Consider the following 12,393-nt stretch of genomic DNA (forward strand, 5'->3'; position numbering starts at 1 on the left):
AACAAAATGAAAGTGTCCTATCTTTAAGGGGCTTCTGTTCTACTCTGAGGAAACAAGATGTGCAAATAGAAGCAGAGGCAACATATTGGAGATTCCAAAAGTCATAATTTGGAGGCACACTGTAAATGCAAAATACACACAGGGAAATTACAAAGATGAAATGAGATAACATTTGTAAAGCATTTTGTAAACCTTAAAGTGCTCTATAAATAGAAAACATTATTATTCAAAGCCATTAATGTCCTGGTTCCATCTTAAAAGTCCAGCCATGCCAGTCTTTGAGAGAAGGTACCCGGAGGGGAAGGAAGGAAGGAAGGAAGGAAGGAAGGAAGGAAGGAAGGAAGGAAGGAAGGAAGGAAGGAAGGAAGGAAGGAAGGAAGGAAGGAAGGAAGGAAGGAAAAAGCACTTATTCTGTGCTAAGAACCGATGACCTTACGGACTTCCCATTCTAAAGGGAGAGACAACATATATAGCAGAGTGGTAGCTAAGTAAGTGTTTTGGTATAAGAACCCAAAGGGGGGGAGGGATGGAGCTATAGATACTGGGACTGTTATGCCCTTTCCAAAAGCAACAGTAGTGTTGATTTGACGACTTCCCAGAGTTCTCAGCAAACATATTTCTTTCTTTATCTTTTCTGGGATAGACATTAACTCCCAACTTCCCTTGGTCCAGTTTTGACTGTTGAACTGAAGTGAGGTGGAAAGGAAGCAAGGAGGCAGAGGATGAATCTTCATTTTGAACAAGTGAATAAGGTTAGATAGAAGGAAACATCATCTACCACCTAGAGTCTAGGTGAATGAAACCCAATAGCCTGTAATCATGGCAAACTAGAGGCAAGAGCTCAGCTACACAATGTGTACCATGATCAAATTCATATTCTTACCCCAATACATGTCATTTCTGGAGGCAAAAAAGCCAGTGACTCCTAATGTAAGAGTCGAAATTTTACCAAAATATATTTGATAACCGCATTTCAATATAATTGATTTCCTTTATAATCTTGTGCATTTTATTTTATACAGCTAATATTTACAAAGATAGTGCTTTAAGGTTTGCAAAACATTTTACAAATATGATCTAGTTGGATCATTACAATAACCCTAAGAGATAGGTGTTATTATCCACATTTTACAGATGAGGAAACTGAGGCATACAGCAAGATATTAAGTGAGTTGCCCAGGATTGCACGGCTAATATGTGCCTGAAGCTGGATTTGAATTCATCTTCTTGGCTCCAGGTTCAATGCTCTCTATCCACTGAGCTGCTTGGAAACAGAGATGAATTTGGAGTCAGGAAAGTCTGAGTTTAAATCTCATTTCTGACACTGTGTAACTGACCTCTTACTTTTCCATCACAGGTTACACTTAACCTCACTGGGGATCAGTTTTCTCATCTGAAAAATGGGCATAAAAATAGCTAACATGTATATGACTTAAAGCTTGAATTTTGTGTATGTATATAGATAAATGGATGGATGGATAGATAGATAGATAGATAGATAGATAGATAGATAGATAGATAGATAGATAGATAGATAGATAGATAGATAGATAGATATGTATATCACCTCATAATGCCTACCTCCCGGGGTTTCTGTGAGGCTCGAAGAGATAATGAATATAAAACACTCTGAAAGCTTTAAAAAGAGAGGTGAGGTGGTAACTGTAGGCATCCCAACCTCCCAGAACAATATCTGAGGAGTCTAAGCCCTTTCTACCCCTGCCCGCACAGGGCCCATCACTTCTAGGGGGTGTGAAATCAACTCTCCCAGTCAACAAATAGAGAGGAGAAAATTGGTAGCTGCAGAGGCAGATTGCTTTGGGGCCAGAAAGCCTGAATTTTAATTCTCCTGTCCCTGACCTTTGTGACCTTCAGCAGGTCACTTCCTTCTCTGGGATTCATTTTCTTCATACATAAAGTGACTGGGTTGGATTAATTGATCTCGAGGGTCCTCTCCAGTGTGCGATCCTAAGAGAGAATCTCAAACAACAGATAATGCAAACATCTGTACCGAGTCCTGGAATCTCCAGTGATCTTTTTTTGAAACAGATTTACCTACCTAATGGTGTTGGCTTAGGCTGATATGAAAAGGGAGCCGCATTCTCTCAGCGGGATCCCCTCTTTGATAAAGGGAGGAGCTCCCGAAGCGTGCTGGGTGGCAGTAGGGGGCCAGCCAGAGATGAAACATTTGCCACAGATCATGCACAAAGTAGATCATAGGCTCGCAGAAAATCGAGAGCAGGCCTTTTCCCCTAGAGCTGGAGGGGAGGGGGGATGGGAGCGAGCAAGGCTGTTCCTAGCAAAGCGACTGCTACAGCCTGAGCTTGCGATCTTCAGTGCTGAGGAAGGCATATTTTCTGCACCTTTGGACATCCCCAGACCCAGCATCAGCTTCGCCATCTTTCCCTTCTCCCCCACCCCCAACACACACACACACACACACACACACACACACACACACACACACACACACCCATCCCCACCCCCCTCTTAACTCCGTGGGATAGTCAGGCGAAGGATGCAGGGTGTGAACACACACACACACCGGGAGGTGGGGGTGGGGTCGGTGCCCCCAGCTTCACTCCCTGCAAACCACAAGAGCACTTCACATCAAGGCATCGGTCAACTTTTCCTAAGTAATTACTCTTCTGTGGCTGGCAGAGGCGACCCGGCCCGCATTGTTCGGGAAATGGCAGGAGGCTGCTGGAGCTACCGAGGGAGCGGAAGCGGTGGGCACGCTGGCCCTCCCGCTATGCCCGTCTAGGCTTGACAGAATGTTCCTGACCTAACTCCCCTGCCGTCGGGACTCCCTGCAGCAGCAGAGATGGATGCGCTCTCCAGGGCCCTGAGCGGGACAGAGATCCCGCACTTGTTCTATAGTCCCTTTCCTGCATAGGGAGCGGGCGTGGGAGGTAATATGATGAGACAGTTTAAGCCCGGTGGTCCTACCCAAGAAAAGGAAAGACCCCCCCCCCTCCCCCGGCCAACATCTCCACTGGCCCAGACTGCCATACCTATACCCACTAGGTGGCGCCGGGAAGTTGTGAGTCTGGTATCCCGCATCCTCAGAGTGGTGTGGGTATCATCAGAGTGGTTTGGATTTAGCCAACCCTAACCCCTACAGTAAGGGCAGGTAGGTGACCCAGTGATGTGTCATGCCTAAAGTCCTGAAGACTCGCCTTCTTGAGTTCAAATCCGACCTCAAACGCTATTGTGACCCCGTCCAGCAATCCTGTTTGCCTCAGTTTCCTCATCTGTAAAATGGCAAACCATTCCAGGATCTTTACCAAGAAGACCCCAAATGAGGTTATGTCATTTATTCACTGACAATACAAACTCAGTTCTACAGGGCTTTCCTTGAAATGAAGTAGCTGGAGGAGAAGGGGTAAGTACTATAAGATTTCTTGTACCCATTTCACTGATTCACATTTGCCTAACTCACAGATTGAAACCAGTCCTCTGACTTTGACTCTTTCCAAGGCACAGATGCCCCTCTACACTGAAGGTGAACTGTGCGCAAGGGACTGTGGGGGACCCAAAGATGTATAAGGTCCACCAGTGTCAAATTGTTTATATGCCCAGAAGCAGGAGACATTCAAGTGAAAAGCTAACCACATATGTCAAAGAGGTAAGACTGCTGAATTTGGAGTCATGGATTCTGTGTGGCAACTTCTCTGGTCTCAGTTCTCTATCCTATAAAAAGAGGGAATTGGGCTAGATCAAAGGTTCTTCACCAGGGGGGAGGTACACAGACACTCAAGGGGTCTGTGGATAGATTTCAAGAGGTTCATAAACTTGGAAAAGGAAAAAAATTACTTCTTTATTTTCAGTAATCTCTAATTGAAATTCAGCATTTCCTTCAAATATGACTTAACAACAACCACAACATAATTTTGAGAAGCGATCCATAGACTTCTCCAAACTTCCAAAGATAGTCTCCCCCCCTCAAAAAAAAAGGTTAGGAACTCTTAGCCTGTGATTCTACAATAATTAGTAACATTAATTGGGGGAAGGGGTTAGTACAGACGGATTCCTATACATATACCAATTGGTCTAAATGACTCAGTGAAGAATTTCCAACTCAGAGGTTCTATGATTCTGTGTTGAGTGTGAAGTTGAGTGTGATTCTGTGTTGAGTGTACTACCATAGGTAAGAGGGAGCCCAGACAGATCACTGAAGGTGAGGGGCATCATGAAAGGCTTCTCTTTAGCAATGGAAAAGAAGAATTGTGGCCCTGACCACTTCCATGCCAGGCAATGGTTGGGAGAAGAAGGGCAGAAGTAGAATATCTTCTGCTAGAAAAATAAGCTACTCCACCCTCATCCTTTCAGTACTATTTTGCCAACCATTTTTCTAATGCCCACCCCATATGCCACAGAAATATGGACCTTGTTCATCTAGTCCCCCACTTGTGCCTTCAGGTAGAATAACTGCTGTGTAACTATATGACCATTAACTTTCCCCCTTGGGAACCCAGTTTTCTCATCTGGAAATAAGGGAATTAGACTAGATGATTCCCTAATGTCCTTTCCAAGTCTACATCATATACCTAATTTAGATAAGAATCCATTGTGTTTATAAAGAAATATGTGGAAAGTCTGGTACACTAATGCATTGTTGGTGGAGCTGTGAAGTGGTCCAATTGTTCTGGATTTCTGTTTGGAATTAATGCAAGAGAAGTGAATAAACAGTCTGAACTTTTTGATCTGCCATCCCCTCACTGAGCATATGCACCAAGAAACTCAAAGACAGAAACATAGTTCTAGAATATACCAAAATATTCACTGAAAGTCTCTTTGAGGAATGAAGAACTGGACCTGGTAATTGATTAAGGAATGACTTTAATACTATGGCCTGTGAATATAATGGAATATTATAGTGCAGTAAGAAATGACAAATGTGAGGAATTCAGTGAGACATGGTAAGATTTGCATGAATTAATGTAGAGGGAAATATGTGAAACCAAGAGTACAACATACATGAAAGTTACAAGAATATAAATGAAAAGATCCCCCAAAGCAAGTTGACCTCTAGAGTAATAGAGAAACCTGTCAAAGTTATAGAGAAGAGATAATAAAACATTTCCCCTCCTTGACAAGGCAGGGGCAGAGGAGGTGACTGATTCCTCCTTGAAAAGCATAAGATATGTAATGTCAGATAGGATTCCTGTGTCCAATTATTTTGCTTCATTATTTTTCTTTATCACAAGAAAGGGTTCAACCTGAGCATAAGGGTGAGAAATGGCTGTGATGTGGGGCAGCTAGGTGGCACAGTGGATAAAGCATCAGCCCTGGATTAAGGAAGACCTGAGTTCAAATCCAGCCTCGGACACTTGACACTTATTAGCTGTGTGACCCAGGGCAAGTCACTTAACCCTCATTGCTTCCCCCCCCCCCAAGAAAAAAGAAAGAAACAAGAAATTACTGTGATGTAAAGACAAAGGACGTCAATAAAATGTTTTTTTTTTAACTGTAGAAGATTCCACAACTTCTTTGATCATCTGTTTAACCCTGTTGGGAAGTTCATCATTGATGACCTAAATCCTTGCTTGGTTATGAGCCTGTTTTCTCTTATTCCATCCTCACTGGAGACAGATACCAGCTGGTCAATGTGTGAAACACAATCTGGGTTGCGGTTCCTTTTTTTCTTCCAAGTGAAGTCTGACTTCCTTTTTTAGGTATCTGAGGCAATTGAACTGGCTAGAGTTTAGGGGAGGAGAGACAGAAAATGAGAAATAGACAGTAGGCAGATAGGGTGACAAACTCAGAGATTCCTGTCCAGATGTCAATGCAATGTCTTTCCCAACTCTTTACATCTCAGTCTCCTCCTTTATATCTGAAAGCTTAATATTCAGTTCAGTCCTTGCTTGGAGCCAACTCCAAATGTTTATCAACACGTGCTCTAATGCAATCAGTTCTTGAGGAAAATACACACCAGGTACCGGATGATGACAAGAGTGTCAAACAGAGGTCCCTTTCCCACCTGCCACCACTATGGTTGTCTCTCTTTTCCCAGTCCCTTCTTCCCCTCCCTCCCAAACAAGGGTTTATAAATCCCAGAAGATACAGTACTCTCAGCCTTCTTTAAGTCTCTCCTCCCTACCTTCTGCTCCCCAGCAAAGGGGACCTGTGTCCAAAATCTGACCTATGACATGGGATAACAAGAGAGAGGAGTCTGGGTCCTTTATCCCTCTCCCCACTGGAGGCATTCTCATAGAATAATGGGTCACGGTGTGGAAGAGAGGAGAAAGCCTATATGGAGGTTTGCCACCAGGTAAGAGGAGCCCAAGTGCCTAGACCTGCTCATGTCATCTCCTGGAAATTGGATAAACCAATTCTCACTTTACTCCCCACCTCCTAACTCTCCTATGTGGGAGTCAGGATTTTTAACATAGTCCTAGAGTAGAATTTGGAACAGAAAAGAAAAGAAGAGAGAATTTTGAAAAAAAATGCCCCTTGAGTTAAGCTAGACTTAAAACAAGACTTGAAAAGGGAAAAGGACCCACACGTACAAAAATCTTTATAGCTACTCTATTTGTGGTGGCAAGGAATTGGAAATTGAGAGGTTGCCCATCAATTGGGGAATGGCTGAACAAGTTGTGGTATATGAATGTAATGGAATTCTATTGTGCTATAAAAAATGATGAGCAGGAGGAGTTCAGAGAAATCTGGAAGGACTTGCATGAACTGATGATGAGATGAGCAGAACCAGAAGAACATTATACACAGTATCATCAACATTATGTGTTGATCAACTGTGGTAGACTTAGATTCTTCTCACCAATACAACAACGATATAAGAAAGTTCCAAAGGACACATGATGGAAAAGGCTCTCCAAATCCAGAAAAAAAAAAGGAACTGTGGAATGTGGATGCTGATTGGATCATACTATTTCTTTTGTTTTTTGGTGCTGTTGTTTTTCTTTTTTGAGGTTTTTCCTTTTTTGCTCTGATTCTTCTAGTATAACATGACTAATGCAGAAATGTGTTTGATGTTATCGTGTGTGTGTGTGTGTGTGTGTGTATATATATATATATATATAAATAACCTATATCAGATTACCTGCTGTCGGGGGGGGGGGGAGGAGGGAGGGGAGGGAGGGAGAAAAATTTGAAATTGAAAATCTCATATAAACAAATGTTGAAAACTATTTCTACATGTAACTGGAAAATAATAAAATACTTTTTATTTTAGTGAGGCAGTTGGGGTTAAGTGACTTGCCCAGGGTCACACAGCTAGTAAGTGTTAAGTGTCTGAGGTTGGATTTGAACTCAGGTACTCCTGACTCCAGGGCCAGTGCTTTATCCACTGCGCTACCTAGCTGCCCCTAAAATACTTTTATTTAAAAAAAAAAACATGCCTTAAACCTATCAGAGGGCTTTGAGTGTCCCTGGAACCCATTGGACCCTTCTGTAGTGGGGGTGTCTGGAGAAGGATTGCTCTGGAAGAAGCTGAGGATGAACATTCTAGGCCACTTTGTGAACCCATGATGTCCCTGAAGCTCACATGTCTAATGGTAGTGGATCACTAGGGCAAACACTCAGGGGTCCTTTGGAAACTCCCTGGCAAAAGTGATATGCTGGGGGCGGCTAGGTGGCGCAATGGATAAAGCACCGGCCCTGGATTCAGGAGTACCTGAGTTCAAATCCGGCCTCAGACACTTGACACTTACTAGCTGTGTGACCCTGGGCAAGTCACTTAACCCCCACTGACCCACAAGAAAAAAAAAAAGTAATATGCTGCGTACTGTACATGAAGTCAACGACCTGCATTCAAAGTAATAGTTAGTTTAGTCCTTGCTTGGAACCAAATATCCCAACCCTCCCACTTACTATGTGTGCGACTTTAGGAGTCAAGTGGTATCAGTAAGCCTTTGTTTCTTCAACTGGAAAATGGGGGTGCACTACCTACCCCAGGGAATTATTGTAAGGGAAGCTCTTTGGTAACCTGTAGAGGGCTGAAGGTGAACTCTTATCATCATTTGTCCTTATCATTAAACTATGGATGTGTGTGTATATGTATGTATGTGTGTGTGTGAGAGAGCATCAGAGTTCATTTGAGAGTACAACTAGCAACTTCTCACCACAATACTTCCATTGGACAGAAAGAAGTCTTCCCCAGAGACAAGGTGAAGCCTCCACTCTCCTTCTGAAGCTAACAGATATTCCCATCCCCCTCAGTCCACTTCCCCAAGGGCCAGGGTTTGCAGCCTTCAGCTTTTGAGCCTCCCAGCTGGCCTGAGAGGGACTGACGATGACAATGACAAGGTCACGATGCAGAGAAAGATGGGGCAGAGGCGCCCGGGGTCAGGCTGTCTGAGGACATCCCCAGAGGAAATGTGTGTTTGCTTTGACCCTCCAGCGCTGTCAACAGCTCCTTTCATCTAGCTGGGGGAGTTGTAAATGAGACTTTATGAGATTCCTAATGATGGCGGTTTCTCTTTATCGGCCTCCAAATGCGGCTTTCCTGGTCCATGATTTTCTTGGAATCCTCTGGTCTGAGGCCAGGAAAACACCCACTCGCTGCCCTGCTGCAAAGCAGGGTAAGAGTTCAAAATGTTCAAACAGTGTGGAGGGGGTCTCTAGACTAAGAGACAGAGGCAATAAAAGTACAGTACTGGAAAGCATATGAAAAGCCAGGGGCCATGGGTTCTAGCTCCCTCATCACTTGCTATTTGATTTCCCTGAGTCAAAAACCTTCCTGTACCTCAGTTTCCTTATCTGAAACTGAGAATAATAAAACATGTTCTATCTCACTGTTTTTTGTCAGTCAGTCAACTACCATTTATTAAGCACCAGTGCCAGGCACTGTAGGGAAACTAGGTGGTGCAGTGGGGAGAGTGCTGGGCCTGGAATCAGGGAAAACTCTTTCTGAGTTCAAATCCTGCCTCAGATACTTACTAGCTGTGTGACCCTACGCAAATCACTAAACCCTGTTTGCCTCAGTTTCCTCACCTGTAAAATGAGCTGGAGAAGGAAATGGCAAAACACTCCAGTATCTTTGTCAAGAAAACCCCAAACAGGTTCAAGATGAGTCAGACAACTGAACACACACACACACACACACACACACACACACACACACACACTGACTGAACAAAACCACTGTGTTAAGTACTGGGGATAAACGGAGAAGGGGAGGGGAATAGTATTTGTTCTCAATGAGTCACCAAGGGGCAGCTGAGTGGCACAGTGGATAAAGCACCGGCCCTGAATTCTGGAGGACCTGAGTTCAAATCCAGCCTTAGACCCTTGACACTTACTAGCTGTTTGACCCTGGGCAAGTCACTTAACCCCCATTGCCCCACAAAAAAACAAAAAATCGAGGAGTCACCAAGTCTAATGTTTGTCTTCATCTTTGAATCCCTATTGTCCAATGTAGTGCCTCAATAAATGTCTATAGAATGGAATAGAATCAAGCCCATAGGGTTGTAAAAATTCAATGAAATTATAGATGTAAAAATGCTTTGAAAAGAATAAAAAACACCTCATACATGCATTATTAATGTTGTGCCATGACAACTATAAATGCTGCACATGACAATGTGCATTTGTGAGTGTGTACAGTGTAGATTCTCTATGTGAACATGGACATTTTTTTATACCCTCTAGACCTGAAGGAGGGTGGGAGGGTCCCCGGAGAGGGCAGGGAGGCCCAGTGATTCCATCAGTGTAGGAACTCTCAAGGTGGAAACTACCTCCAGGGATTTTGCGTATTGTCTGTGTTTGTATAGAGATGTGAATCTGTCTACCAGGCATCACAGTGTGATAGAAAGAGCCAGGAATTGAGTCAAAGGCTGTAGGTTCCATTTTCTTCTTCTTCTTCTTCTTCTTCTTCTTCTTCTTCTTCTTCTTCTTCTTCTTCTTCTTCTTCTTCTTCTTCTTCTTCTTTTGCTAGGCAATTGGGGTTAAGTGACTTGCCCAGGGTCACACAGCTAATAAGTGTCGAGTGTCTGAGACCAGATTTGAATTCAGGTCCTCCTGAATCCAGGGCCACTGTGCCACCTAGCTGCCCCCCATTATTATCTGAATAAGCCAATCCTTCTTGATTCTAGTGCCTTCCCTCTGTCCATTTTTTTTTCCTTTTTTTGGTGAGGCAATTGGGGTTAAGTGACTTGCCCAGGGTCACACAGCTAGTAAGTGTCAAGTGTCTGAGGCTGGATTTGAACTCAGGTCCTCCTGAATCCAAGGCCAGTGCTCTATCCACTGTGCCACCTAGCTGCCCCTGTTCATTATTTAATTAGCCTCTTTACAGCTAGTTCCTACACAGTTGTTTGCATATTGTCTCCCTGACTAGATTGTGAGCTCCTTGAGGACAGGGACTGTCCTTTGCCTTTCTTTGCATTTCCTGTGCTTAGCAAAGTGAAGAAAACAGGGTTGGTGCTTAATAAAAATTTCCTGATTGATTGACCTTGGATGTATCACTTCTCCTCTATAGGCCTCATTTTCCTCTTCTGTAAAATGAGGTAGTTGGACCAAAGGTTCCCATTTTATTCACATCGTATGATCCAGGAACTGAGCTGGCATGTGTGTGTGCAGTAATACGTCTTAGTATGGAGTCAGTATAATGTGCATATATCTGATAGTGGATCACTTTTTAAGGATATGGCAGGATTGAGTTTGCAGGAGTCAGCGTACTCCCTAGCCCTTTAGTGTAATTGCTATTTAGTTATCCCTTGTTATAATGGATGTGTCCCTGGCAGATCCCAGTGCTCCAGAACCTTGCAGCCATCAAACCCACATAGCAAAATTGTGGTGACAGTGGGCCCTCAGACTATTCTCTGCTTGGCTCCCAGAGAAGGCAAGGAGAAGGCTTTGTTAAGCCATGCTCAGAGCCTCAGGAAGAGCTTGAGAGCTGGGCCCAGAAATGCTAGGCAGAGGGCAAGCAGATTTGAGCCCCCTAGGTGGCACAGATGCATAATATGCTGGGCCTGGAGTCTAGAAGACTGGAGTTCAAATCCAGCCTCAGGCACTAACTTAGCTGTATGACTTTAGACAAACCACTTGACCTCTATTTTACTGTTCCCTCATCCCAAAAAATGAGGATAATAACATCTACCTCACCTGTAGTCCAGAGGATGAAAGGAGATAATATTTGCAAAACACTGTGTTAATAAATATTCTGTTGGGAATTAACTTGTTGCTATAAATTTGAATGAATGAATGAATGAATGAATGAAAAGGCATTGATCAGCACTGGAGGATACAAATGCAAAAATATAGTCTCTGTTCTAAAGGAACTTATTTTCTATAGGTGGAAACAATACACAAATCCACCCAGGGGAGTGCGAGTCTGAGATGGGTACTTTGGTTAATAAAGTTAAAGTGACAGTGAGAGGAGACTTAGAGACTTCATTGAAACAGTCCATCCAGGAACAAAGGGAGATTGATTTGTTCTGGGTTCTGGGTTGTCAGTTACCTTGGTGGGAGGAAAAGGTCTTGGAGGTGGGGGAAAGGGAATCAAGTCTGGAGTTTTCCTAAAGTGGTTATTTCCCTTTAGTAGGTGGGCTAAGGATGGGGTTGGGTATTACTCCAGGGCATGGTGGGTGGGGAGGAAGTTAGCCTGAGGTATGCTTGCTTTCTTCACTGACAATTCTCCAGCTGTACTCCCAAAGGAATCACCTTCCTCCTCCACTCCTAGATGGATTAAGCCCCTCTTCTTCTGACACAGGTCACTGACAGTTCAGAGGATAAAATGTTGGGCCTGGAGTTATGAAGAGCTGAATTCAAATCCAGCCCTGTATAGTTCCTAGCTGTTTGACCTTGGATAAGTCACTTGATCTTTGCTTCAGTTTCTTCCACTGTAAAATGGATATAACAGGTATTGTAAGGATCAAATCTGGTAATATCTGTAAAGCACTTGGCACAGTATCTGGCATAGTAGGAACTCTCTAAATGCAAGCTACTACTGGTATTATCTGATTTCGGCCAGTATTTAGAGTAAATACATTTCCTGAGGAGTATTACACCGTGAAGGGCAGAAAGGTAGAGAAATAAAAAGAACTCATTTCCATAGCATTTTAAGGATTACAAAACACTTTCTTCACAGTATCTCCATGAGATTAAGTACCCACAGTCCCAAAACTAGTAAAATGCTGGAGGCTGGATTTGAATCCAGGTCCCCCAATTGCATCATGCAACATTGCCTCTCCAAAAATATTCTGAGTAGCTGGAAACATTAGCCTAATTTTAACATTCACAAAGTAGACAATCTATATGTTAGGATAGATGTTGTTTTGGCTAAAGTGCTGGCCTGTAATTAGGAAGACTAGTCTCACCTTAGGGAAGCTAAGTGACAAAGTACATGGTATACTGGTCCATCCTGGAGTCAGGAACCCTCATCTTCTTGAGTTCAAATCTGGCCTCAGACACTAGTGGTGTGACCCTGGTCAA

This window comes from Dromiciops gliroides, chromosome 3, assembly GCF_019393635.1.
Source record: "Dromiciops gliroides isolate mDroGli1 chromosome 3, mDroGli1.pri, whole genome shotgun sequence".
In the NCBI taxonomy this organism is placed as follows: Eukaryota; Metazoa; Chordata; class Mammalia; order Microbiotheria; family Microbiotheriidae; genus Dromiciops; species Dromiciops gliroides.